Source organism: Equus asinus, chromosome 4 (assembly GCF_041296235.1).
Source record: "Equus asinus isolate D_3611 breed Donkey chromosome 4, EquAss-T2T_v2, whole genome shotgun sequence".
In the NCBI taxonomy this organism is placed as follows: Eukaryota; Metazoa; Chordata; class Mammalia; order Perissodactyla; family Equidae; genus Equus; species Equus asinus.
In genome coordinates this window covers 17,681,515-17,708,985 of record NC_091793.1, presented here as the reverse complement: position 1 = coordinate 17,708,985, position 27,471 = coordinate 17,681,515, and the positions used below count along the sequence as shown (strand labels likewise).

The 27,471-nt window shown below is 59.7% G+C and overlaps 1 protein-coding gene across 1 annotated transcript in view; it reads right to left on the bottom strand.

Moving 5' to 3' along the window:
• Window positions 1–25,445, bottom strand: part of SHISAL1 (shisa like 1) — a 135,141-nt gene extending 109,696 nt beyond the window's left edge. The window contains exon 1 of the mRNA XM_070506751.1: window positions 25,106–25,445. The gene's annotated coding sequence lies outside the window, so the exon portion shown is untranslated. The remainder of the gene's footprint in view (window positions 1–25,105) is intronic.
• Between the last annotated feature and the right edge of the window lie 2,026 nt (window positions 25,446–27,471).

The following is a 27,471-nucleotide window of genomic DNA, read 5'->3' as shown; positions in this document are numbered from 1 at the left end:
GGACCTCGTCCAGCAACCCAGTTAGAGCTGGGTCTGGGCATGCCAGCTGTGGGGGCGCAGATGGGCTGGGGCCTGGGGAGCAGCTCCCACAAACACCCAGCCTCTCCACACACTGGAGCCCGCCGGGCGCAAAGCCGTAGGTCCCAGCTGCTTCTGCCCCCAGGAGACACGGGTCTCACCACAACTCACTGTGCAACAAATCCACATTCCCTCAGTGACCTGTGACCATCTCAGGGCTGGGCAACGCTGTGACACAGAGATACGCAGACAAAGCACCCGACTGGGGAGCTCCCAGCTGGCGGGCGAGGCGGACAAGGACGCGTGATGCCACAGAGTAGTCAGCGCTATAATGGGGGATGCACAGGGAGGAGGTCTGGGCACCCCCAGGGGAGGGCTGTGGGAGCCTGGCAGGGCGCAGACATCAGTCTGGTTGGCCAGCGTGTGCCCCCAGCATCTCAGAAGACAGTCTGCGTTCATCCTTGACTCCTCTGCTCCCTGTAATAAGTCACCACCACCGGGTCTCTCTCACTCCATTGATTTCCACCGTCTCCTCTGCCACCAGCAGAGTGAGGCCCCCAGTGCCGGCCCTCCTTGCTGAGCTCCTAGCAGGGAGGAAAGTGAGCTGAGACGCAGCAAATCTCTGCGTGAAGACATGGGAGAGCTGCAGAGGCAGTGAGGACTGCAGGGGCTGAGAGGCCGGAGAGAGGGGAAGCTGGTGGAGGGGAGGCTGACAGTCCCCCGCTCCTCCCCAGAGACACCTGCCAGGGCGTGGGCAGCTGCTCCGAGAGGCTGGGAGCCAAGCAGAACCATGCAGAAGGTGGCAGCTCATCAGAGCTCGTGGAATCTCCTGGGGCTGCGGAGAGGAGACCTGGCGTTCAGAGCTATCCAGCAGCCAGGACTCGAGGATCTAAATTCCAGGAGAACAAAAGCATGCAGAATTGAGCCCACACTCTCTCCATCCCCCTTTGAGAAACTTACTAATTCCTAAGCAGAATGAGCTTTGCAGAAAGTGACTTCTAAGAGGCTGAAGATTTAAGCAGAACTTTCAGCAGATTTACAGTCATGAGAAAAAATATTGGGGTCCAGGGACAACCAAGGACGAAGGACAGCACAGTCTTGGCTGGACCCCTGAACGTGGTTATACCCTCGGAATAAGGGTGAGTCAGAGAGAAGCCATCCATGAGAAATAAACCTGACCTGTCTGACACGCACAGAACATCATAAAAATAAACAGCAGAGCTCATATGATCACTGAGGGCACCTGGATCATCTACTGAACAGATCATATGCTGGACCACAAAGCAAGTCTCAACAAATTTCAAACAATTGAAGTCATGTGTTCAAAAGAAAGAGATGGAAAGGAAGCCTGTAAACTTAAAAAGCTTAAATTTAAAAAAAATGATCAAGATTAAGCTATGTTTGGGGATGCACATTTGGGTGATAAAATGGTAGAGTAGTCAAGGAAACAGTTACTTATAATTGTTGCCAAGAGGATTGAGATGGGGATGGTGAAAAAAAAATCCTACGTTCTTTGACCTCGTGGAATTAAACCAGAAATCAATAACAAAAAGGCAACTAGAATATCCCCACCATTCATAAATTAATAAACACGAATTCTAAACAATCAATGAGTTGGGCAAGAAATCACAATAAAAATTTGAAAACATTTTGAAATGAACAATAATAAAATGAATCATCAAAATATGAGATGCAGCTAAAGGAGTGCCTAGAGGAAAATTTATAGTCTCAAAACTTACATTTAAGGGGGAAAAAAAGGCTGAAAAGACATTATCTAAATATACATCTCAAAATGCAAACAAATAAACAAAAACAAGTAAACTCAAAGAAATTAGAAAAGAGAGAAATCTTAAAAGAATGAAATAGAAAATAAATATATAATAGTGAAAAACTCACAGTGTTAAGTTTATTTTTCAAGGGCATCATAAGACTGATAAATCTCTGCAAGACTGATGAAGAAAATAGAAAGCAACATCAAGCATGAAAAGGGGACATCTCTACAGACCTTACCAACATTAGGAAAGGACATAATGAATGTCTCTTTAGGCCACTGACTTTAAAATTTCAGTTGAAATGGACAAACTCCCAGAAAAACAAAACTGACCAAGAAGAAAGAAAAAGCACCCATCACATACAGATGTTTGATTTGTGATTTAAAACCTTCCCACAAGGAAACCTCTAGGTGCAGATGGCCTCACAGATGGATGCTTCCAAATATTTAAGGAAAAACAGCACCCCTCATATACAGATGATGCACAGAATTAAAAGGTGGGGCTATGTTCCTACCTGCTTTAGAGGCAAGGCAAAGCCTTCATACTTAAAACTGATACGGACTTTACAGAAAAGGAGCAGAATGTGTTTTCCAAAGGCAGACACACCAGTATGTGCAGCCCATGCCCCCTGCTTCTCTCACACTGGGACTTACATTCTTCTCCCTCCCTCTGAATCTGGCAGGAGTCTGGTGACTTCTGGACCAGCGGAGGGCTGCAGAAGTGATGTTACGTGACTCCCCAGGCTGGGTGTATGAGGGACAAAAGAGTGTGGCTTATGTCTCACTCTCTCTCTCTCCCCGTCTTGGGACATTCGCTCTTGGGATCCAGCAACCACGTCGTGAGGAAGCCCAAGCTGGGGCCCCAGTCAACAGCCAGCACCAACCACCAGGCATGTCAGTGACTGGGCCTTCGTGTGGTTCCCGGCCCCGGCCTTCAGTCCTCCAGCCGAGGCCCCTGACATTGTCGATCAGAGACGAGTGGTCCCAGCTGTGCCCCATCTGAATTCCTGACCTACAGAATCCCCTAGAGATGAGAGGATTGTTTTCAGCCAGTATATTTTGGTGCAAGTTGTAATGTAGCAATAAGTAACTAATACAAAAGAAAAAATTAAAGGCCCAAAATTAAAGATGCAAAAATCTTAAATAAAATAGGGGCAGAATAGAATCTGGCTATATGTACAAAGCACAATTCATCAGGATCAAGTCGGATTTACTCCGGGAATGCAAGATGGACTTGACATTGGACAGTCAATCAGTGAAATTCACCACATTGGAAGAATATAATGTAATCATATGTTTATCTCAATAGATATAGGAATGACATTTGGTAAAATTCAATACCCATTCATGATTTTAAAAACATATTTAGCAATCTAGGAATAGAGGAAAGTTCTTTAACCAGATAAAAGGTATCTACAAAACCTTCAGCAAATATCATACTTAATGATTAAAGACTGGAAACTTCCCCACTGAGGTCAGGAACAAGCCAGGGGACCCAGAATCCCAACAATGGTTCAACACTAAGGTTTTAGCCAATAGAATAAGACAAGAAAAAGAAAAGCCATAAGGAAGAAAGAAAGAAAACTGTCAGCACCTGTAGATGATATAATTGGTGCTGACAGATAATCTATTAGAACGAATAAAATTAGCAGGTTGCTGGGTTCAAGGTCAATATGCCCAAACCAATTGTTTCTAGATACCGTGCACACATAATTAGGAAATGACATTTTAAGAAATTATTTGCAATAACATTAAAAACACAAAGCGCCCAAGAATAAATCCAATGAAAGATGTGCATGACGTCAACACGGAAAAATCAGAACATTATCGAGAGAAATCAAATAAGATGTTTTAAAAAGTGGAGAGATATGCCACGTTCACGGGTGAGAAGACCCAGTGTCGTCAAGGTCTTAATTCTACCCAAATTGATCCATACACTTAATGCTATTCCAGCCCAGTCTCGGCAGGCAGGTGTGTGTAAACTGATAAGCTGATCCTAATATTTACGTGGAAATGGAAGGGATCTGTAATATTCAAAACAATTGCAAGGAAGAAGAAAATCCGAATTCACAGGACGGGACTCGAGACTCGCAGTCAAGCCAACGCCGACGTTCACTTGAGCGTGGCCCGTGAAGGAGGAGGCGCCAGTGCGGCCACCTGAAGGACAAGGGCTCCGAAGGGGCAGGCGTGGGGGCAGGCGCAGGACAGGGCGAGCAGAGCACCCACTGTTCGCTGGGCACTGAACACCTTGCAAACACCCTCTCTGTGCAGCTCTGCAAAGCGTGTGTTGCCACCCATTTGCAGATAAGTAAACCCAGGCAAGGAGAAATGAGGCCTCTAGCCCAAAGCCACGTAGGGCCGTGATTCAAACACAGACCCGTCTTTAACCTGTGCGTCCAGGAACAGAGACGCCTGGGCCAGGGAAGAGAATCAGGGGTGAGCAGGGGCCACGCGGCGGGTCTGTGTCCTGGCGAAGCAGGGATTCCCGGCCCGTCGTGCACCGTGTCTCCAGGGCGGGCCTGTGGCTTCCCCAGTCCCTGCCCTCAATGACGCCCAGGCCAGAGGCTCTCTGCTTACAAACAGCACGGGTTCGGGGGTGGCCCGGGAGGGAAGGGGACGCAGGGCTAGCGGCACAGCAGCGGCTTGAGTGCTGATGAGTGAGGCAGCCCTGACGTCTTCAAGCTGACGCTCGGCCAACGCTCGAAGATGCAAAAAAAAATGATTCTCAGTGAATCAGGCGCATCCTTTATTCCTCCAGCCAATTCCACTCACGCCAGAAGGGTGTCGACCCAATGTTGGCTCCAGACCATCCTCTCTGCTTCTGCGCCCCAGGGTCACCCAGGGGCAGGGGTGATGCGACTAGAGAGCCCCAGGGACAAAGAGGGGCTGTTGGGGGCCAGCCCGGTGGCGCAGTGGTTAAGTGCGGACGTTCCGCTTCGGTGGCCTGGGGTTCGCCGGTTCAGATCCCGTGTACGGACATGCCACGCTGTGGTAGGCATCCCACATATAAAGTAAAGGAAGATGGGCACAGATGTTAGCTCAGGGCCAGTCTTCCTCAGCAAAAAGAGGAGGATTGGCAGCAGATGTTAGCTCCGGGCTAATCTTCCTCAAAAAGAAGAGGGGCTGTTGATCTGGGAACAGGGAGGGCTGAACCCCCGAACCCCAGCCAGCAGTGGGAACTGGAGTCAGCCCTGCGAGGGCCGGGTCCACCCCAGTCCTGGTTCTGCCCTGGCGTATGCCCGGGCAGGGTGGCCTCCGTTCCCTCTTCCGTGAAATGTGAACGTCGCCCACCTTGTTGGACTGCTGGGATGAGCCCTTGGGATGGAGGACGGCAAAAGGCTGCTCTGGTGACTGGCACACAGTAGGTGTGCAGAGAATAGTGGCTCTTAGGCTGAGGGAGCTGACGGGCCTGTGACAGGAAGCCGTTTGCCCAAGTCACACACGAGGAGTTGGTGGCAGCACTGAGCGTGGGGCCCCGAGCCCCCTGTGCCTGCAGACCCGTTTGCTGCTGGATCTGGGAGCGGAGCAAGGGGCCTGTCGATGCTACAAATCCTCACAGAACAAAGAGGTCCTTGCACCGCACAGGCCCTGCCTGGAGCCTCCGGGCCCTTCCAGTAAACAGCTGCCCCAGCAGTGGGCACTGAGGACAGGCGCTGCTCCCGGTGTCAGAAGGCCCCTCTCAGGGACCAAAGGCCCTACGGCTCCCTGGTCACCAGCAAACAAGAGCAACGCCCCCGGGGTCCCTCAACTAGGGAGCTGTGTGGCCTTGGGCAGGTGTCTCAGCCTCTCTGGGCAGTGTCCTCAGCAGTAAGATGGCCTCAATGTGGGGTGTTCTGTACAGAGGTGCGAGGATTCCAGGGTTTACACGTGTGAACTGCTTAGAGCAAGGCCCGGCACCTGCAGAGGCTGCACGTGTTAGCTGCTATCATTACTGCCGTTGTTGTTGTTGTGACTTCCCAGCAAGGAGCATGGGGTGGAGGTGGAGAGGGAGGGCACGGACCAGGAGAGATGGGGCTCCGGGGTGGAGGAGTCCAGTGGCCAGGTGGCCCCAGCATGTCACTTCCTCTTGCCCACCTTGGACAGGTGAGTGGGGCCAGGATGACCCTGGTGGGGGGAGGAGCCCACAGGGATGGCTGGCGCTACCAGGAATATGTGGCTCTTAACTTTGGCTCCGTCCCCTGTGCCTCCTGAGCCAGGCAGGGAGTGACACTGGTGTGGGAGCAGGGCAGGGACAGACAGGGCGAGGCCACCGTCAGATGTGACGGCCTGCACCCATGTGGTGGGTGGTCAGAGCATCTGGATTTCTGTGAAGAATGGTGGTGAGCACCCCATCACCAGAGGCATGCAAGGCTCAGTGCTGGATGTAGGGGTGGGGCTCCTGGGTCAGGAGTCCCTACCTCCTGAGAGGTGAGAGGTGCTTGGGTGCAGTGGATGAGCCCACAGGCATCTGTGCCTCAGTTTTTCCACCCGAGAATGGGATGACAGCAGCCCTATCTTGCAGGACCGCCGTGAGGACTGTGCGCTCGCACTGGCAGAGCCCGGCCAGAGCTGGCACATCAGGACACCAGCTAGGATTTCTCGGAGGGCGGGGACGGACGGCTGCCTAGCACTCACGCTGCCCGGAGCGCGGCCAGCTGGGGAGGGGGCGGGGAGCGGATGCTCACTTCTCCGCAGCCTCGGTCTTGTTCCCGGATCTCAATTATCATTCCTAGACCGTAGGGCGGCTTTATGGAGCGGAAAAAATCCATTAAGGTTTTTAAAGCAAAGCTCAAGACATAATCGCCTCCTCATCAGGGTCCTTGTGGCGGCTGCACGCCGCACGCCCCCCACCCCCCTCTGGCTGGGCTCTGGCAGGGGCCATGCCTCCTGGGTGGCCGGGTCCCTGCTGCCACCCTCAGGTGGCCGCGGCCACACTCCAAACAGCTCCAACGACTTCCGGGGGCGCCCTTTCCAGAGCTTTCTGCCACCCATTGATCCAGCCTCTAGGGGCTCAGCCGTTCCTCCCAGGGGAACCTTCCAAGGGCCGAGTCTGACCTTGTCTTTCTCCGGCCTGAAGTTGCCGCCCTCCTGGGGAGGCCCAGCCCCTCCGTGACACTCAGCAGCCACCTGCCACCCCGGTGGCCGCCCGACCCCAGGCTGAGTGCAAGACCCTCCCGGGTCAGCCACTCCCGGCAGGTCACCCAACCTCCCGAACCCCAGTGTCCTCATCTGTAAACGGCAGAAAAGTAACGTCTGCCCAGAGGGGTAGCTGAGAAAGCAACGGGGTGGCACAGAGGGAGAGGTCAGGCCGCCTGGGCACAGGCCGTCAGCGGTTGTCACTGAGGCGCCTCTGCCCTCCCCACCCTCAGCCTGCTCACAGCTCGGCCTCGCAGGGCCCTGGTCGTGCCTCATTCCCCGCCTGGCTGGCTTACAAGGCTGCTTTCAGGGTGCCCTCTTCCAGGAAGCCCTCCTTGATCAGCTAGAGTAACCCCAGATTTCCCCATCATGGCGCGGAGAACACGATGCTGATTTTCCTGCCTCCATGCAGGAGCTGGGCCTCTCGAGGGCAGGCTCCAGCCTGGGTCCCCAGGACCCAGCACAGGCCCAGCCACAGAGGGGTGTCACGCCAGCTGGTTGATCTGAAATGGCATCTGGAAGCTTCTAACACAGCTCTGAACATGTGCAAACCCTCGAAGGCCTCCAGGGCTGCCCTGGTCTGGCAGTCGAGGCCCACGGAAGCTGGGCTCAAGCAGCCCCTCCAAGCCCCTCCAGGTCCCTCGCCCTCTGTGATTTGACTCCGTCTGGGCTGCTGCACCTCCTTCCTGCCTCGGGCCTTTGCTCAGGCTGGGTGCCTCTCCCTTGCCTCTGCCTGTAGACATTCTCCCTGCGCCAAAGTCCCCTTCAAACCACCTCCTCCGGGAGCCCTCCCAGACTCCCCCGGCCATTGTTCGCGGTTACCCTCCTTTCTATTTGCCCCCTTGGCCCCAAACTCCCTCCTCAGCCGTGAGCAGGAGCATTTGCTCGCAGGGCAGCTGGCGGGTGCGCACTGTCCTGGACGGAGGGAGAGGACAGAGCCCGAAGGCCAGGTCACCTGAGGAGCCCTCGGGACATCACTGGGCAGAGACTTGGAGGCGAGGGGCTCACTCGAGGTCAAACAGGGAGGAGCAGGAGAGCCAGGGGCCCACCCCCAGCTCAGCCCAGTCCAGACGGCCCCCCAGCGCCCGTCCTCCTCTGCCTGCCCCCACCCCCAGGCCAGTGTGCAGGGCGGCCGGAGGGCAGCCCTGGAGGGCCGAGAGGAAGTGCAGGTGCCTTGACGTGATGGGGAGGGACTCGCCCCCCGTGCCTGTGTTTACAGACTGCTGATTTCCCCGGGCTCTGGCCTGCCTCGTCCAGAAAGTCCAGCAAGAGTGTTGAACTCCTGCTTTCTGCAGGTTCTGCTGGGAGCGGCTCCTCTGGGGTGTGAAGCGGGCAGAGGAGGATGAGGAGGGAGCCGTGGGCAGAGCCTGGGAGGAGCCTTCCGGGGGCTTCCAGAAGATGGGGACGGCTGAGACCTGGGTTTGAGGAAGAGCCAGAAGGTCTGAGTGGCTAGATACTGGGTGGGGGTGGGGCAAAGGGTGCAGAGCGGGTGGGGAGATGAAGAGAGGGGGCCAAGGGGAGACCCTGTAGGGCCAGGGGGCCTTGGGGAGCACTGAGCCTTTATCCCGAGTGACTGGAGGCCATTAGGGCCACCAATGGGTCCCCACGGAGAGCCCTCCCCAGGGAGAAACATGGAAAACAACCACGGCCAACCGAGTGGGTGCAGCCCGCACGCAGGTGCCCCCCCATAACCGATGCACCGCGTTGACTCCAGAGGCAGGTGAGCGCGTGGACGTGTGTTGGGCGCGTGTGTCAGGAAGGGCCCGGGGAGCCGGGCGGGAGGGGCCGTGTGCTCCTGGAACCGGAGCGTCCACACAAAGGGACCCACGCCCTCCCACCCCAGACGTCCTCACCCAGAGCTCTCCCGGGGGAGCAGCCGTGGCCCGTCCACGCGCACAAACCAGGAGCCCTCGGTGCCCTGCCCCTGCCCGCCTCCAGAAGCTCGGTCACCTCCTGGACAGGTTCAGATCCATCACGCTCTCCACCCTGTGTGCCACACCCGAGGCTGAGCCGCCCCCACCTCCAGCTTGGTCTCCTGGTCCCACCGTCAGCCCTCTTCTTCCTGAAACACGTGCCTGATGGTGTCGGCTCCCAGCGCCTCCCCTCGGGATAAACCCCCAGATCCTCCACAGACTTATAACACATCATCCAAACCCAGACTGGACTCTTAAATGTCAAAGGAGGAGCCGTTAATGAGGTTGGGATAACAGATGTAACTGGGCCGCCCTCAGCCACTCCGGACATGTGGTCCCCCTTATGCTCGGCTCTGTGTAAGGCTTGGGGGACTGGCCACTGCCCACCTCTCCAGCCCCACTGCACATCCTGCCCCACCCTGTTTTCTGAGCTCTTCTCTTCCTGCACGCTTTAGGTTCCTTCCTACCCCAGGGCCTTGCCCATGCTGTTCCCTATGTCTGAAGTGCTCTTCCTCCCTCTTCCCGTCCTCTCTTCCTAGTTAATGCCTGTCCATCCTGATGAATAAATGAAAAGCAATAAGATATTGAAGTATGAGGAAGCCATTTGGTTTACAACTAATTCTGCCCAAGCTTGTTTTTCCAGAAAGGCCTGATGTAGCTTGTTGAGCAGACATCGTCCATCTGCTTTAAACATTTACGATGTCCCAGAGCCAAAAATGATGCCCTTAAAGATAGGGATGTTGCCTCCCCCCGTATCAGCATTTCTTTAAGGATAAGCATCTCTTCCCAGAAACGAAGGATAATTACTGACCTACTGAGCTCACCTCGTGACCACCCACCTGCTGTACCAGCTAAGCGCCCCGTGACTGGAGCACAGGGCGCATTCCTGTCATATGTGACGTCTGTCCCTTGTTCCAGGACGGTGCGTGACCACTCTGTCCACCCTGCAGCTTCAGGGAGCTTCCTTGCGTGGGGTGGGGGGATGTGCGAGGTGGGGGCGTCCCGAGTGAGCTGACCTCCTGCAGCAGCCGCAGCCCCAGCCCCGGGAGCCAGCGTGTCAGGAGCCGCCCGCCTCCCCCATGCATCCTCCATGGAAAACACAACCGCGAAAGGCATTCGGATGGCCGGGCCTCCCTCCACCCGGACCAGCTGCCGGGACGATTTCCTTTAACCATCACCCTCCAAACTCGCTTATAATCACTCTCCGCCCTCCCGGGCGCTGCCAAGGGAGGAACGTTAATCTAATCAGCCGATTGTGTCTGAAGGCTGACGGCCTGAGCTCGGCCCGGGCCTCTCCCCCCCCCCGGGGCAGGGCGTGCACGTGGATGGGGGGACGAATGAACACAGATGCGGCCGCTGTGAGCTACCTTCCCGGCACAGGATCTGCTCTCTGCTCTCACCAGTGGGGCCCTCGCAGCATCTCCCAGGTGCAGGAATATTGTTTGCGTTTTCAGCCAAGCAAGAGCCGTGGCTCAGAGAGCTCGAGTGACTTTGCGGGGCTCACACAGCATGTTGGAAGTCTGTTTTAAAGCAGAGTCTGGTGACCATTCCGGCCTTCTCTTTCCTCTGCATCTTGATTGTTCCCCGGGGAGGCGGGGTGGGTAGGGGCGGGTGCTGGAAGGAACGAGAGGGCAGAGAAAGGGGGCCAGAAGGAAGAGGGGGGCAGGCTTCCTGGCCTGTCACTCTCCCCTCTGCACTCAGTGATTTTTAAAATGGAAACGGGACTGTGTCACTCCAGGCTCCGAGAGCCGAGCTCCAGCTCCCTGGCACGGCCACCGGGTCCCCAGCCCCTCTTCTCCCCTACCTGCGTGTGGCACTCCAGCAGCTCCAGCTGTTTGCCATTTCCCCAAACCCACTGCTCGTGGGCACCGCCCCCGCCTTGCAGGCCCACTCGACGGCCCCTTTCCAGATGGCTCCCGGGGGTGACCCCTTTCCTGTCTGGGGGCTCAGGGACACGTAGACGGTCTTTACGAGGCATCACTTCCTTCGATTTTTCATTGACAGAGCTGAAGGCTGACAGGTGGGTCCTGCCTGTGGCAGCTCTGTCGCTGGCCAGTCACCTCGGGCACGGCATTCCTCTCGCTGGGCCTCAGTTTCCTCATCTGTGAGGCGGGTGACGAGAGCGCCAGCCTGTGCGGGTGTGAAGGAGCGAGGAGAGGGTGTGGGGGCTCCCAGGGATCCGCCTCGCCCTCAGGTCTCTCGGGGCAGTTTCCCAGGAGGACCTGGCTGTCCCTCTGCGGACTTCCAGTGCCCTGAGAACAGAGCTTTTCTCCCGTCCGTGAGGCGTTTTCTGAGCCCTGGGCTCTGCAGGAGTTGGCAGCAGCGGCCACCGAATCACATCCTTCAAGGCCTCCCCTTCTGTGCAGGAGACACACCCGGGCCTGCCGCACAGCCAGCCGGAAAGGGCTGCTGAGTCTCGTCACATGTCACCCCGACGGAGGGGCTGCAGGAGGCTCCCCAAACCCCGCTCTGGAGCCTGGAGAGCAGGTGGCAAACCAGTGAGGGATCCCTGCCTCGGCCGGGCCCCAGGTCCGCAAGGGGAGAAATGACACAAGCATGCTGCCGACAGGTCAACACCCGCCACCGGGCCAGACAAGAAATAAATACCACACCCCCTCCCTGCCAGGTGCCCTGGAGCTTCCAGGAGGTGGGCGACGCACACGTGCCCGACCGACACCTGGGTCCTGCCGGTCAAGCCCTGAGAAAACAGTGCCTCCATATTTAGGAGAAAGAAACAAACACACTGTAAATCTGCTTGCCAGGAAAATCGCCAAGCTGCCCTCTTAGGGCGGATTCCTGGCCAAGATGGCACACTGTGCCCCGGGACTCTGCCCGCCCCTCCCTGGGGCCACCGAGAGCAGAAAGTGGGCGTGGAGAGGATGACTGCCTGCCTGTGCCAGCAGGGAGCAGAGGGGCCCCGGGTGGGTTGGAGGGCATAGGGCTGGAGGGGGAGCAGAGTGACCCTCAGCCGGAAGTGAGAGGAAGCGTGGTCTCCCTCGTGGGGCCCGAACAAGTCCAGAGGGTAGGACGGTCAGGGTGCAGTGGTGGGGTCCCATTGGGGATGGGGAGCTTGTCTGGTCCCTCCTGACTCTTGTTACCCAGAGTAGCTGGTGACCGTGACCTTTGACACCTCGACCCCGGGGCAGTGTGCCTGGCGGGTCCCGCCTGGCTGCAGGGTGATGAGAGGGCAGCAGAGGAACACGAGAGACTCACTGGGATGTTTGGAATATGGGAGATCGCAGAAATTACCACAGACAGCCCAGCAGCCAGATCGGGTCATCACCAGACGCGGCTGTGGATCAAGCTGGTGTTCCAGAAGACAAGTGGAGGGACCCCGGGAACACGCGACAGAAGGACAAAGACTCAGCAGCATCTGGGAGCAGCTCTCGAGAGAGCACGGGTCAGTGCAGGAGAGAAATCAGAGTTTAAGGAATAACGATAGGAGAAGCGTGCCCCCCCCCCCGCCCCCAGCTGCAGCGGGCATCATGTTTCCAGATCAAATGTGCCCGGTAATCATAGAGCAGGACTAACGACGGGAAAACACGCACGCCTGGTGACATTCAGAGTGACGACAGTCGGGGAAAACCCTGAGAGCTCACGGAGGGAAGAAGCAGTCCTGGCCGGGGAGCTGGGGCCTGACCCGTGGCAGGTTTCTCCCGTCGGCCGAGGGAGCGGGCAGACCACGGAGTGAGGCCAGCAGAGTTCTGGGGGAAGAGCTTTGAACAGTTCTGCGCCACGCTGGCTGTCCACAGGGATGGAGGCACAATGGTGTCTTCTCCAGACAACGAGGAGGAAGGCAGCTGGCCCACCCCCTCGCCCTGCACGCACGCACACATGAGTCCCAGGTGTGTGCACGCACACATGAACCCAGGCCCCGTGCACACCTGAGTCTGGCTGCAGACACACATGCATCCAGGTGACCTGCGTGTAATCAAGCCCAGGCCCAGGAGAAGGCGGCGTGGATGGGGGTGGGCTGCCTGGGCGATGCAGAGCAGCAGGGAGACCCCAAAGCAGGTCAGAAAGTGTCCCTAGGCAGGTTCTCCTCTGAGGGGCACGTCTTCTGCAGCTGGGGTCACGCTTGTTTGTCTGTCTGCAGGCCCCAGCACACTCCGTGGCTGCTCAGGGAATAAGATTCACGTAACACCAACCTCGAGAGCCCTATTTATTAATTTCCAGCTCGCAGACTTGGTCCCCGACAGAGCACAGACGAGTGATGGTCAGTTGTTCTGCCCGGAAGGCAGACGCCCTCCCCCTTGACGGCGAGCGGCCCTGCGGTGGAGCAGCGGGAAGAGGAGGCACGGAGTGGGGGCCTCGCCCTCGAGGCTGCCCGAGTGGGCAAATCGAGAACCTGGGCTCGATGTCTGGCCTGGTCTTGTCAGCGGACTCTCTGCCTGGCGCCCGCTGAGCGCCCTAAGCACTGGGGTCACAGCCAAGGTCAAAAGCCACCCAGTTCCTCCTCCCATGGGAGGGCCGGACAAGAAGTGCACCCACGTCGGAGAGCAACAGCAGAGGCGCCAAGAGCTGCCGGCTGTGGGGTAGAGGGTCTGAGAGGGGGGCTCAGAATGGCCGTGCAGGGCAGGCGGCGGGCAGAGGGGTTTTAAAGCTGGGGATGAGAGGCAAGAAGGAGCCAGCAGGGGAACAGACTTCTCGCCCGGGGAACAGCCTGAGGAGTGAGGACCTGAAGGAGGGCTGGTGATGCTGGGGACGGGGTCACGGAGGATGGCAGGAGGTGCTAGACCCCAGGGCCGGGTCACGCATGCTCCAGGGACCACCACAGAGTCTGGACCCAACCGTCGGTGCCGTGGGTGCGTGTGTTGGGACCTTTCGGCAGGGGACAGCTCTGACTGGGAGCTCCCTCTGGCAGCTGGCCTGATGGGGAAGCTAGAGGCAGAGGAGCCCAGAGTCAGCAGGCGATGGCCAGGGCCGTCTGTGTTTTAAATCACGGAGCCAGTGGGGCCGGGCCTGAAAGAAAATGCCAGCAGAGGTGGAGAGGGCGCGTGGGCGAGAGCCTGGCGTTCCAGAGCCGAGCCGGCAGATATTGTTCAAGTCGATAAGAAGAGGTGGAAGCGTATTATTTAAAGTTATAAAGGGAATCGGCAGAGCGATAAGCAAAGCGCAGAACAGCCGTCGGCTCCCGGAAGAGGGTCTGGGCGGGGGGGATGGGCGCGGAGGCGGCTTCTGCTCTTCATCTTATCGGTTCCGTAAGATTTGCATATGCATTATACATAACCATGTGCCTATGTAACTTTAATTAAAAGGGGGGGAGCGGAGAGAAACTAGAAAGGAGTGGGGAAGCCCTCTTTTCAGAGGGAGAAGGCAATTTAAGGCTAGAGGAGGAGTCGGGGGTCATAGTGGATGCTGCGCAGAGAAGCATGACAGGGCAGTCTGGGGAGGCTCCTTTAGGAGGTGACACTGAGGCTGAGCCTGGAGGAAGAGAAGATGCTGGCCCTGGGGGGTGCAGGGGAGAAGGGAAAAACACAGGGAACAGCAAGAGGGGACGAGGCATGCGTGAGGTCCTACAGGCAGCAGGAACAAGGCCGAAACTGCTCCCTGGGCCGTAGCAGCTGACGGCGAGGAAGGAGTCCGGCGTTCCTGTGTAAATTGCAATTACCCCCCAACGGCCAATGCCGGCAGACACCTCTCTGTGCTGGCCCGTGCCGAGCACTGCTCAGGGATCTGTCAAACCTCACAACAAACCTGCAAAATTTTGCCCGTTTTGCAGATGAAAAAGCTCAGGCTGAGAGAGGTGAACGAGCTCACCAGTGTCGAGGGCTGGCACAGGGCAGCCCCGTTGCCAGCTCTCTGCCACCTCCTCTTACAGGGGGACAGGGCTGTCCCCTGCACGGTGGCTGGCTGGCCCGGCAGGCTGCCCTGGCAGAGGGGAGGCAGAGACAAGCCCGCTCCTCCCAGGAGGACCAGCCGCCCCCGGGGGCTCCCCCGGGTCGGAAAGTCCGTTCAGTCATGAAGATGTTAGAAACTCAGCCGAACTCGGCAGCTCCTGACCGTGGAGATAAGCCCCGGTTCCTGTGGGCTGCCTGTGGTTCTTCGAGGAAATACGCAGTTGGGAGGCGCTCACCGAGCGAAGCAAAGCGCCGGCGTGTTGGAAATAATGGACCTGAAACACTGGTTTCCTGGGCCGGCCCACAGGTGCCAGCCAAGCAGGACAGCCCGGACATGGTGCTTCTCTGCCTCCGAGAGCAGGAAAACCAGCCACGGAGGCTGAGCCTGGCGGGGGGAGTGGCGCGGGTGGGGTCCAAGGCCTGTCTCTGCGCCCCCTCTGCCTTTGCTGTGTGACCTTTGGCAAGTCGCTCTGTCTCCCTGAGCCTCAGTTCCCTCCACTCTAAAGTGGGGATGACATAGTACGTGGCTTCACAGTGCTGTCAAGCCCAGCACATCAGAGAGGCCTCGGTGAGCTGGTGTGGCCGGGCGGCCGCGGGCCACACTGGACCACCCCCAGGCTCATGGGTCTCACTTTGGTTTCTAGCGATCACTCCCACCTCCAGCTCTTTGCGTATGCTGTTCCCTCTCCCTGGGATGCTGTTCCTCAACTTCCCCTTGCCAACTGTCAGCAGATCTCAGCTTAAATGTCCCTTTCCCAGGGAGGCTGCTCCCTGCCCTCCAGTCTCCTCCGTGGGATCGTTGTCCTTCCTTGCAGTGCCCAGATCCCCATGGACACCCACCACCTCTGTCCTGGCCGTGAGGACCCAGGGACGGGCGGGACTCCAGCCCTGCCTGGGGGAGACCACGGTCTGGTGACAGACAGCAGAATATTAACCTCCAAGTGGAACACAATGTGGGGTCACCCAGGAGGGCCGCTTCCTCCTGAGGGAAGGAGTCGGGCTGTAACGGAAGTCGAGGGGAGAGGTGCTCTAGCTGGAGGGGACAGCCGGCAAGGCAAGGAGGTGTCTGCCTGCACAGAGGACTTGGGGACAGGACATCGTCCTGTGTGACTGCAGCGGGGGGAGGCTGTGGCTGCCCTGGGGAGGGCAGTGGCCTTAGCCCCGTGGCTGACGGGTGCCGAGGAGGACAGGAGTCCCAGCAGGCCTCCTGCGGGTGTGGACACTTGGGGCAACAGGAGCACGAAGCGAGGCGGGTGGACAGGGCGAGGTGGAGTGGCGGGTCTCCCGGGCCCGTCCCTTGAGGGTCCAGCTCGCATCTGGGACTCGGGTCCACTCTCTCACAAATACCACATCGTCAGGTCACCCAGGGGTCCTCAGCCTGGCGACCACAGGCAGCCGGGCGCTGTCCACGCTGCCGGGGGCGTTTCGGGCTCGGAAGCGGGGCTGGCTTGGCTCCTGGCTCTGCGCTGGCATCTGCGGGGTTCCGGGGTCTTGTGCAAGCTACTCGCCCCCCAAGCTTCGTTTCCTGAGTGCAGAGGGTGTGAGACATCAGCATCGGCTGACGGAGGGGACAGACAGCAAGTGTCAACATGCCTGAGGAGGCGGGGCTCCTGGAGGGCGGGGGTCGGAGGGGGGGAACCGCGGTCCCGGCTTCCTGGAGCACAGTAGCCAGTAGCCAGGTTGGGACAGCAGAGGCAGGAGAGGGCTGGAAGGGGGTCAGTGGGGCTTAATGGGAGGGGGGGGCGTGCAAGGCTGGTCGGCTGGAGAAGTAGATCGTGGCCTGCTAAAGGGAAGCCAAAGGCACCAAAGAGGAAACGCATGAGAGCTGTTGTCCCAGACGACGGCTGTTAACGCACATCTACCGGGCACTTGGGAAGGGCAGGGCTCTGCCACGTTACAGATGAGGCACAGCTGGGGCACAGAGAGGCTGAGGAACTCACACCAGGTCACACAGCCCAGGTGGTCCAAGTTCACAGCACACCCTCCTAACCGCTGGGCCATAGCTGGGGGACAGCCCACTGAGCCGTCAGACACCAGCACAAAGCACATCCCAGCACCAGAGCCAGCCTGGGCCTGCATGCCATTGCTGCTACGGCTTCTAGCAACTACTCGTGATATTTGCACAGCACTTCACAGTTTGCAAAGCATCTTCCCCCACGTCATCTGATGAGACCCACACAGCAGCCCTGCACAGCGTTATTCGTCCTGTTTTTAGAGGAGCTGAGGGAACTGCCCCACCTCACACGGTGACCAAGGGCTGTGTCTGGGACTCCAGGCAGGTCAGCTGAGTCCTCCTGGCTGGAAGGTGGTATCTATTAACTAACTGTTGTCCTTGTTCCCTGAGCCCCTGCCATGTGCCTTCTCCTCTCACTTGGTGGTCTGACCCATTAACTCCATGGTCCAGGTATTCGGGCCTCGCTTTATAGACGAGGCCACATGAAGCTCAGAGAGCTTGAGTCACTTGCCCGAGGTCACACAGCTACTAAGTGCTGCAGTGGGGGAGTAAGCTCGTTTCAGCCAGGCGATAAAGCCCGCACTCTCTCCCCCACATCCTGCTGAGCAGGGACCCATAAACCGATCGATGGCTGAGCTGGCATCTTCGCAGCTGACCCCTGCAGCCCGTCAGCTCTGACCACCCTGTTCCTTATTCTGGATGGCAAGTCCTGGGAAAGCACGGGTTTTCAGAGTGCGGAGGGTTCCCACTGACACAGCTGGATGACATCCACGCTCTTCTCAGGAGCAAAGCAGCGTTCACAAGGAGCCACAAGGAGCCCTAATTGTCTGCTAGTGTTTCATCATTCACGATGCACTTTCTCTGCAGACCCGGTGCCCGCTAACTGGCGGGCCGGCCTAGGAGCTGGAGGAGCTGCCGGTCCCTGCGAGTGACCGATCTCAGGGGTCACACGGCTTGGGAGTTGCGTTCAGAGGGCAGCTGGGCTCTGAGACTCAAAGCTCAGGTGCGGGCAGCGGGCTGAGGGCTGAGGGCTGAAGGTTGCGGCTCTCTGGCAGGGGGGCAGGAGGGCAGGAGAGGGCCTTCTGACCCCTGCGCCTAGCCAGGAATCGCAGAGAGTTCACCCGTGGCCAGTGGGTCTGAACTAGAGAGGGGTATGGACATCAACCCGACGGTGACATTTAGGGTCACGGCAGGCTGGGGTGCCTCTGCGCAGCAGAATCTCTGGTTTTTAACAACAATATAATGTGACCCAAAGAACCTCGAGGCGTCAGGTGGCCCGGTCTCTGCAGAGCATCACGTTCTTTCCCAGATTCCTTTCTCCCTCTACCCCTGTGGCTCTCAGTCCCTCCTTTCAGCCCAGCTGCGGGCTCTCTGGTCCTTTGTTTACTGTCCCAGCCTGTCTGGTTGCTTCATGGTTTTCTCTCCATTCTGCCCGCGATCAAAATTCTCTACAACAAAGGAAGCTCGGGAACTGACCCAGCGAACAGGTCCTTCCCGTTTTTCTCTCTCTCAGTTTATTTCCCCAGTTCTGTGTCTCAGAAATCCAGAAAAAGCTGGGCCCTCCCCTCTCCCTGGGTAGGAGAGATGGAGCGGGTGAGCGGAGGAAGACACCGTACTCTTTGGCTGGAGGAAATGCCGGCAGGTTCCTCACGTCGCTGCAGCTTTGCTGGTCCTGTAATGACGGTCACTGTTTGAGAAGGGCTCCTCCTTGTCAGGTTCAATAAGCCACTGTCCCTGCCCTCAGGGAGTCCCTCTCGTGGTGGAGAAAGACGCACGTCCCCCGAGGGGCCACTGCCACTAGTGCCTTCCTGGAAGTCTGCACAGGTCCGAAGGGAAAGACGGAGGAGGTCACAATGGCTTCCTGGAGGAGGCGATGTTTGAATCAGGAATAGATTTTTCCAAGAAGACAGGCGCCCTCGGAACAAAGAGAACGGCAAGAACGGAGGCAGGGGAGCAGCCGGGCGCAGGGCACGAGTTGAGTCTGGCGGTGGCCGAGGGATGTGAACGTGGCCTTCAGCCGCAGACAGGGGGCGGGAGGCCGGCGGCGGCGGAGGGAAGAGCGCTCCTGGGGGAGGGGCAGCACACGCAGAGCTTGCAGCGGGAAAGAGCCTGGGGTGCACGGGGCACCTGGGGAACTGTGCCCACACGGCCTGCCGCTCCAGCCGACGTCCTCCTGGTGATGAGCAGGGCTGGCTGCCTCCGTGCCAGGTGTGGTGTGACCATCCCGTCCTACAGCTAAGGACACAGTGGCTTGGCCATGGCCGCTGTGGTCAGAGGGGTCTGACAGGGGCCCCTGAGCCTCTGAGCCTCCTCCAAACCCCCAGGCACCTCAGGAGTCCCGGGCTCTGAGACTTCCATCCATCCCGGACGGTGCACGGCTCACCCAGCTCGGGGCCACACCGCGAACTCGGCAGACACGTGCGGGCTGACCCCACCCACGCATGGGGTCCCACTCGGCCACTGCCACCAGCTGTGTGTCCAGCAAGGCCCTTCCTCCCTCTGGCCTCGTGTTCAGGGTGGGGATGCCCAAAAGGAACACTCTGGGAGGAGGCGCCCGGCCAGGGCCTGACCAGCGGGTGGCCGCACCTGGCGAAGGGACCCCTGTGTCAGGATCCTTGTCCCTCACTCGGCTTCTGAGGCTTCTCTATGCAGGGGTTCGAGCCTCAGCTTTGCTACAATTGCAGGTGGCTTTGGGCGTATCCGCCCGCCTTGGAGCCCAGTGTCCCCCCTGGAGAGCGACCGTATCAGCACCCCAGGGCAGGGCCGCGGAATAAAGGACTCCAGAGATGCGCTCAGCAGAGTGAAGAAGGAACGGTACAACCTGCTCCCCAGCGTCACCACCCCCGGAGGGACCGGAGCCCAAAGGAGCCCAACGTGGGGGTGGGGGGAGGGGCCAACGCTTCCCGGACCACCGAGGCCTGGGGGACCCCGCCGCACAGGCTCCAGGCCTGAAGTGCCTCCTGCTGCCAGGCCGACAGGGTCAGTGTGAATGACGACGAGGACCGGCCTCTGGCCGCAGGAGAAAAGAATCAATTAACTTGGTTTGGTGGCCTTTGCTGTCCCTTTCTGAAAGAGAGAAAGGGCAAGTACCCACTCATCCGCTTTTTGAATTAAGAATGGAAAGCATTTAATATATTGAAATTGCTAAAGAGGACACTCCAGCTTTATTTCAGGGCCACTCGAGGCTGAGAGAAGAGACAGAGGGTCTAGAGAGAAAAAGAGACCAATGGACGTGGGAAGAGAGATGGGGACTGACCCACACGGGGGAGGCGGCTGAGGGGGGCAGTCCCAGAGGGGCCCCCGGGGACTCCGAGGAGCCTCATGGGAGACCCCGGAGAGTCCCCACGGTCGTGGGTGACGTCACCACTGGGCTGGCAGTTCCTAGACTCCATCTCTGTTCCACCAGGTGGTGCCCAGCGGTATCCCGCCAGGGCAGGCTCAGGGACGGCTCCCGGAAGGAAGGCCGGCCGGGGAAGGCAGACCCGGGTCCCCGGCTCACCCCAACGGGGCAGCCAGGATTCAGGACTGGCGGGAGGGCTGGCTGCCCGCAGGTCCAGGTGGGTTTCTAGAGGAGATAGGCGATGCGGGGGAGGGGGTCGCACCGTGTTCCCGTGGTGAGCAGGAGAGCTCCGGAGGTGGGGGTTTCCACTGTGGGGGAGTCAGTGGGAGGCCAGGCTGGCACCCACCTTGTTCCCGTCCCATCTCCTCCAATCAGAGTAGCCCTAGAAAAGATTTCATCTGAAAACCTGCCAAAAGGACGCTCAAGGCTGCAAGGCGATGGTCCCCCTCCAGCTTGCCGTCGATGCCCCCCGAGGTCACCCAGGGCGGGCTGAGGTCCTCCAGGAGAGGGACCTGGGACAAGAACAGGCCACGTCTCCTGGAGAGCACCCCCAGTGCCTGGCACCGCAGAGAGCTTCGCACACATTAATGCATTCCATGCACCTAGGGCTCAGTGAGACCCCATTTGCAGGCTGGGAAACTGAGGCACATGGTGGTAAAGCAACTTGCCAAGGCCTCGTGGCCGAAGGTGGCAGGGCTGGGGTTTGGGCCCAGGCTCTCAGCTCCAGAGCCCCGAGGACACGGCCCGGTGCACATGGTTGGCCCTCAGAAGTGGGACAAGGACGGTGAGTGACAGAAAGGAAATGGGTTCTCACTTGGGATGGGCGGGTGACAGCTCGTTAACATTTTTTCCTAAACTGGCTTTCATACGACTCCTCACATGTGCAATCACTCACTTTTAAAACATGGACTCGCTTCTCTCCTCCTAGAGCTGCAGGTGACGTCGGGGTGGCCCGGGCCTCCGTGGAAGGACAGTGGGCGAGGGCGGGGCCCTGCCATCCCCAGGGCACACGAGGGTCTCTGGCACCAGCAGCCCTGGGGGCTGGGGTGTGCTGGGGCCTCCCAGGACCTCCCTCCTGCAGGGACGGTGGGTGGTCTCTGCCCTCACCCCCCTTCTCCTTCCCCTCCCTCTGCGCCTCTGGGTCCTGCACTGCTGCCTCCTCCCCCGGCCCCCCCACCACCGTGCACAGAGTGGGCGCCCCTGCCTGCACTTCCACACCCACTTTCTCCCTCGATTCTCCCTGCTCTCCTGGGGGAGCTGCCAAGCAGGGGTCACCTGCTCATTTCACAGATGCACAGGTGGAGGCTGAGAGAGGCCGAGGGCACAGCTGCCACACTGGAGCCGTCCCTACATCCAGGCCTCTCTGGTTCTGGTCCGCCTGCCTGGAAGGGGCGTGAGTGGGGAGAGGACAGACACCTTGAACAAACGCCACTTACACAGGACGCCTTCCCGAAATGTCCTCTCTGCGGGATCATTGAACCTGGGAAGGTCCTCCCCCCCGCCCCGCAGGGTTTCGAGCTGCTGGTGTTTAAATGCCCTCGGAGCTCAAGGGCATTTGGGCTGTGCATTCGTTATTTTGCAAATTAAGGTGAACTGGAGAAATCGTGAGTGACTTTAAGACTCCGAGCAGCCTCCTCTCCTCGCTGCCAGCTGAGCGGCTCTCCAGAGCCTCCGTGTCAGGCTCAGCCACCAGGAAAGATCAAAGAGCAGGACAATGATGATTCAAGTAATGGGATCAGAGGTTCTGGCTTACTACTTAATTTAGAGCCGGAGCCAGAGGAGCTGGCGGGAGTTCTCGGGGCCGGTTCCTAAAGGGCCGTGGGGCTGCACTGTCCGCAGAGTTGGGGCCCAGAGAGGGCGGGCCGTCTGCTCAGCAGGTGGCAGCAGGGCCAGCTGGACCAACTGTGGCTCCCGCTCTCCTGCCTCAGGGCCTTTGCACGGGCAGCACCCCCTCCCGGGGTACCGTCTGCCCTCTCTCCTCTGCCTGCGGAAATCCCTCTATGGGGCCACCTCCCCTGTGAGACTTCCCTGTCCTGTCCATGACACGTAAGTGCTCCTTGGTCTCTGCTCCATTCCTCTCCCTGGACCCCCTAAGCTGGGAACAATGCCATTCGCTGCGTGCTGACTCCCCCTCTTGACCCTGAACTTGACCTTGTCTCAGGGATATTTACATCCTCAGGGCCATGTGGTCCAGCGAGAATCTGGCAGGGGCCTGTCCTCAGGGGGCACCCAGGCTGGAGGGGGCAGTGTGTGCATAAATCAGAGAGGGTGTGGGCTGTGTGTGTGGACAGGGAAGACAGGGCCCCTTCCCTCCATCTCCACCCCTCCCTCTACCCTGTGACCCTGCAGTGCCCCCAGGAGAGCAGGTGGAGTCTGCCCCTCACCCCGGTGACCTACCTGGATGAGAGATGACACTGAGTAATGCGAGCAGATGCCTTTAAGGGGCTAAGGCGTCTGGCTTGGTCTCTCACTCCTCTGCCACAATCCGGAGGGGCCCAGCCCCAGAATGAGAACACAGAGCCAGCCCAAAGTGGATTACAGCCTGGAACCAAGTGCCACTGAGCCCAGCTCAGCCCAGCCTGACCCAACCCAGCTCAGCCAGACACCAGACCCAGCAGCAAGAAAAATACATTGGGTTGCTGTCAGCCGCCAAGATTTGGGGAATGCTTGTTACAGAGCGTCACTGCAGCAAGAGCTGACCAATACAGCGGAGATGTGCACAGCTCAGGAGCAGGGAAAACACGAACACAGGCTCAGCCCTCTCCCCGAGGGCGGACAGAACCCGGAGGAAATGGCAGGATGCTAAAGCGAGCACGAGCGGGTCACCCGCAGAACAGACCTCGCCCTTAGCATCTGGAACCGGGGCAAGAGCAACAGCTGGACGTGGGCACAACCAGGGAGGCGCAGCCCCTGCGGGTCTGGAGCAGAGCTTCCGTGCCAAAGGCAGGAGGCCTGTCCGTGCAGCCGGCGGGCACCGTCTCTGCTTCCGACATGCAGCCTCTTCTGCCCGCAGTAAAGTGCGTGGAGAGCTGCCCCGCTTTGCTGAGCTGTGCCTTCTTACGGAGTTTTATTCTTTGCAGTAGAACTGGGTGGTTCCATGTGTGAGATAACGTCCGTCTAGCCCCGGCCCCAGCCTGGCCTTTGGTCACAATGGGTGGGGTGGCTGTCGCGAGTGTGGGTGCGTGGCCTGGTTTTCAGCCTCCGCTGCTGGGTTCCCTGTGGCCGTGTCAGTGGGTCTGAACCGGCCACCACCTCTGGCACTCCCAGCCTCCCTGGGTGGCCACTGAGGCTGTGCCAGGTCAGAGGTGACTCTTGGGGACAGGCCTACTTCACAGGCATTGTGGGGGAGGCTGGGCATCCACACACACACATGAGACAGGAACCAAATTACCCCGAAACAAGGAACTAAGACAAGTTCCCAAGATGAAGGCCAGCGCCTTAAAGGCTGGTGGTCACACTGACTCAGCGATTTCCTGCCGGTCCCCCTGTGTGTGTACGTGAATCCAACAAGCAGGCCTACTGTGTGCCAGGTTCTGTGCTGCGAGGTCTCGGCCCTCGAGGCACGGGGTTTAGTGCAGAAGAAATGATCCCGATGCAGACACGTTCCCCTCCCCGCCCGCTGCCCCCAGCTCTGTGTCATGAGTCCTGCCCAAGGTCTCTGCAAATCCTCGGCAGCCAGGAGGATGGCAGCATCAGCGCCTTTGGGTGGTGAGAAGACTGAGGTTTCGAGGGGCCGTGTGGTTGCCAGGATTTGCATGCTGGGGAGCGGTGGCCCAGGGGCAAGTGCCAGGTGGAATTTCAACCCGGACGGTGACAGTTACTCAATTGCTGGCCCTAGTGACACAGGCCACGTGTGAGGATCGGAAGTGGCACCAAAGCTGGGGGACGTGGGGTGGGTTTACTGGGCCAGGGTCTGGGGTGCATGGAGAAGGTTAAAGGGTACCAGCTCCTGGGGTGACTCTGAGGGACCATGGGGCAAAGCACATGGCGGGGAGGTGGCACCGATGCCTGGCACGGAGGGTCCTGGGTGGTATTTACAGGAAGGATGTGCTCAGTCCAAGACCCAGAGGCGGCCACCCAGCGTTTCTCCACGGACCACCACGGAGGGCCTTCCCCCACAGGCACGCCCTCCTTCCGGCAGCCACGTACCGGGACCCGACCCCCGACAGCCCTGCGGCTGCAGGACTCGGCAAGCAGAGGCAGCTCACTGTCAGGCCCCGAGAAATTGTCTCCATTAGTCCCACTCCCCAGGGAACTCCCTGCCTCGTGCCTGGGAAAGGCTGGGGCAGCCCTCGCGGGGGTCCGGCCAGTGCCAAGACCCGCCCAGCACCTGCCCTCCTCTGATAAATGGGGATGAAGGCAGCCAGCAGGCCCCCCTCCGCGGAGCCCCTCTCCCCGCCTGCCCCCTCCCGGGCACCGGAGGAGATGGAATTAGCCCTAATCGCATCTCCTTTGGGTGAACATCGTGCCCAGGGAGCAGGCACAGAAATCCATTTAGGCAGAAAGTCAGATTTGACAGCCCCCCGAGCACTAGGGGACAAAGGTGCAGAGCTGCCAGGATGGGTCCCCTCGCTTCGATTCAGTTCCACTGGGCCCAGCTCAATGCCCAAGGCAGCCCCCACCGAAACGGGCTTCTTCCTGTGAACCTTGAGGTGTGATAGAGAACTGGGGATCCGGAGAGCCACCCAGGAACTGGGTCTCCCTGAGCTTCCTCCCCACCTTCCTGGAGGGTCTTCCCAGGCGGCCGCCCGCCTCCCTTGAGGGCAGGACCTGGCCCCCCCATCCTCCCCCACCCACCCCAGAGCCGGATGAGGAGGCATTCCTTCCCCTAAGGCACCAGGCTCCTGGCAACCCTGCTCGACGTCTCCGAACTTTTCAGCCTGCTTCCTGCAAACCCGCTACCTGCAGCTGGCTTCTAATTAAGCCAACGTGGCTCGGACGTTTAGGCAGCCACCGAGAGTGCTCTGAGCCGCAAAGGACAGGCTGTTCCCCCCAGGCTGGGCCACGGAGCGGGGCAGGGAGGTGGCATCATGGCTCCTGCCCCGGAGTTGAGGACGGACGTGCGAGCCCTCCCAGAGCCCTTCCCACCCCAAGCCCACGGCCTCACCTCCTCCAGGAGGGCAGACCCTTTGGGCGAGAGGAGCGTCCCCTTACCTGTTCTGAGACTTGTCACTGTCCAGCATGCGGAGGGCACCTCCTGGCGTCCCCACTGCCCCTCACCGGCTGGTCCCTGGGAGCAGTCTGGCCACGCTCTGCGGAGCACGTCCCAGGTTGGGGCATACGTGTATTCACGTGTGCGGCAGGGCGGCGGGGGCGGGGGGGCGCCTCCGGGAGTCGGGGGTCAAATATTCCTGGCTGCCAGCTGCCACCAGCCTGTCCCAGTGGCCAGCTGCCAGAGACGGGGGCACTCTGGCCGGGCCAGGCCCGCCGTCATCTGCCCGGAGTGGCGGGCGGCTGCTCCTGCTCGCCAGGCTCGCACAGCTGCTCCCAGGCTGAGGCGAGCAGTTTATTTTTAGAGCCGGGCCCTTCCCCAGGTGCCAGGATCCCAGCTGAGATCTCCAGGCTCCGACTAGCCCGTGCCTGGGCTGAGTTGTTGCTTCCTGGGAACGTTCTGGAAGAGAGAGACGGAGGCACTTAATGGATGTGGTCCTCGGTGTTCTCATCTGAGAGGCGCCATCCTGGATGGGTTGCGGGGGGGGAGCTCCGAGACCCTCTGGTGGGACGGCCCCTGACTCAGCAGCCAGGCTGGGATTCAGCTTGAGCAGGGCAGCTTTCCCCTCATCCCCAGGCTGCCTCAGTTTCCCCATCTGGAAGATGAGAGAGGGCAGCGAGCACTCCTGTCCAGAGCAGGGCTGGGATCAGAGAATGGGCTGAAACGGGACACAGCCATGGCTGTTGATTGGGGGCTCCTCCCAACTGGACGGGGGTCACGGGGGCCGGGGCCCGCTGTCTTGTTCACCATCACCATTCCTGGTGTGTCAGTTCCATAGCAGGTGCTCAGGAAATGCTTCATAAGTCAGGGGACAAACGCCCACCCCCTGATGTCATTATTGGTCCCCTAATAACCCGCAGGGTCTCTGAGAGTCCCCCCATTGGAGGGACGTGGAGCCCAGGGCCTAGGAAGGAGGGGAGGCTGCCCAGCACCCCCCACCAGAAGGTGGCTGCACCGGGGGTGGGGGTGGGGGGTGGCTCATGTCCCCCTCACCCCCATCCCGCCTCCTGGTCCAACAGCTGTGCCCTGGAATGTTCCCTTTTTTGGGTCTCTGCGTTGCACCCGCCCCCCACTGCTGTTCCCGCCCCCCGCCCACTGCTCCCTGCCATTTGTTGTCCCCCATGCGCCGGGCATGTCATCGCCTTTGCAGTCCAGACGGCCACTCGTGGGCTTTTGGGGCTTGGCTGTGGGACCCCCCTCCAAAGCCCTCTGGTGTCTGAGGGGAGGACTGACCCCGGTCCTGGCCGTTTCCACTTGGGGGCCCCAGCACACCTGTGACCTACCTGGGCCTTGCTGTCCCTCTAGGAGGCCAGTACAGGCCATGCTGCGATGACCAGGGGAAGGCCCAGGCACACAGGGGCCATCAGTGTCTGCTTGTCCGTCAGCTCGTAGGGGAGAAGCTGGTTCCCCTCCCTGCGTGCTCTTGCTGAACGAGCTTCAGCCCTCACAGCCGCTCAGCCTCAGTGGGCCGCGGCCTCTGTGCAGGGAGCGGGGCCTAACTGTCCTGCACGGAGGAGGCGCAGCCCCTTGTGGACACTCGGCCCCCGGTGTCCTGCCTCCCCCACCGCCTCCTTTGAGGAGCTCTCCCCTGTGCCTGGGACGCCCACCCTTCCTCCGGCCGCCTCCCAGGCCCAAGGCCACCTCCTCCGTACACCGGGGACTGGCTGGCTGGCCTCCCAGGGCCCCAGGAGTGCTGGGGATGGGAATTCCTGCCCCCGAGCTCCCCCCTGGGGAACAGCAGGCAGGTGGCCTGGATGCTGTGATGTGGCTGCAGCCGTCAGCATCAGCGTTTCTCCTCCTCCAGGCCCTGGGGCTGCTCAGAGGCAGGGGAGGGGCCCGGCTCTCACTCCTTAACCAGGACCGTCCACCCCCAGGGCAGCTGACCAGGCCAGCAGTCTCTGCCACGACCCGGGAGGCAGAAAGGCCAGTGAGGTGGGGAAGACGGCGTCTGGAACAGCCGCTGCCCCCGCCACGCCCCTTCCGAGGGGGTCTCCCTAGTTACCCCCTGGAGCCTCCAGTTCTGTAGGGCGCCCGTCTGCAGAATCTGCTTCGTGTCCCTGCTGGGCGCACGCCTGTCTCTTCCATTGAGGGGAAACTCGCCCAGGCACGGACCGTCGCTTATGCTCCGAGGGCTCCAGGGTCCTCGGTCCCTGTTCGTTGGCCAAATGAACGGTTCTCCACAGGAAGGGTTCAGCGGATCGGGGCCATCTGTGCGATGTCACACTAGGCAGCCATTAAACTCTTTTTGGAATAATCGTTCCCATCGTGGGTGAATGTTCACTGCCCGAGCCGAGTGAGTCAGGGAGAT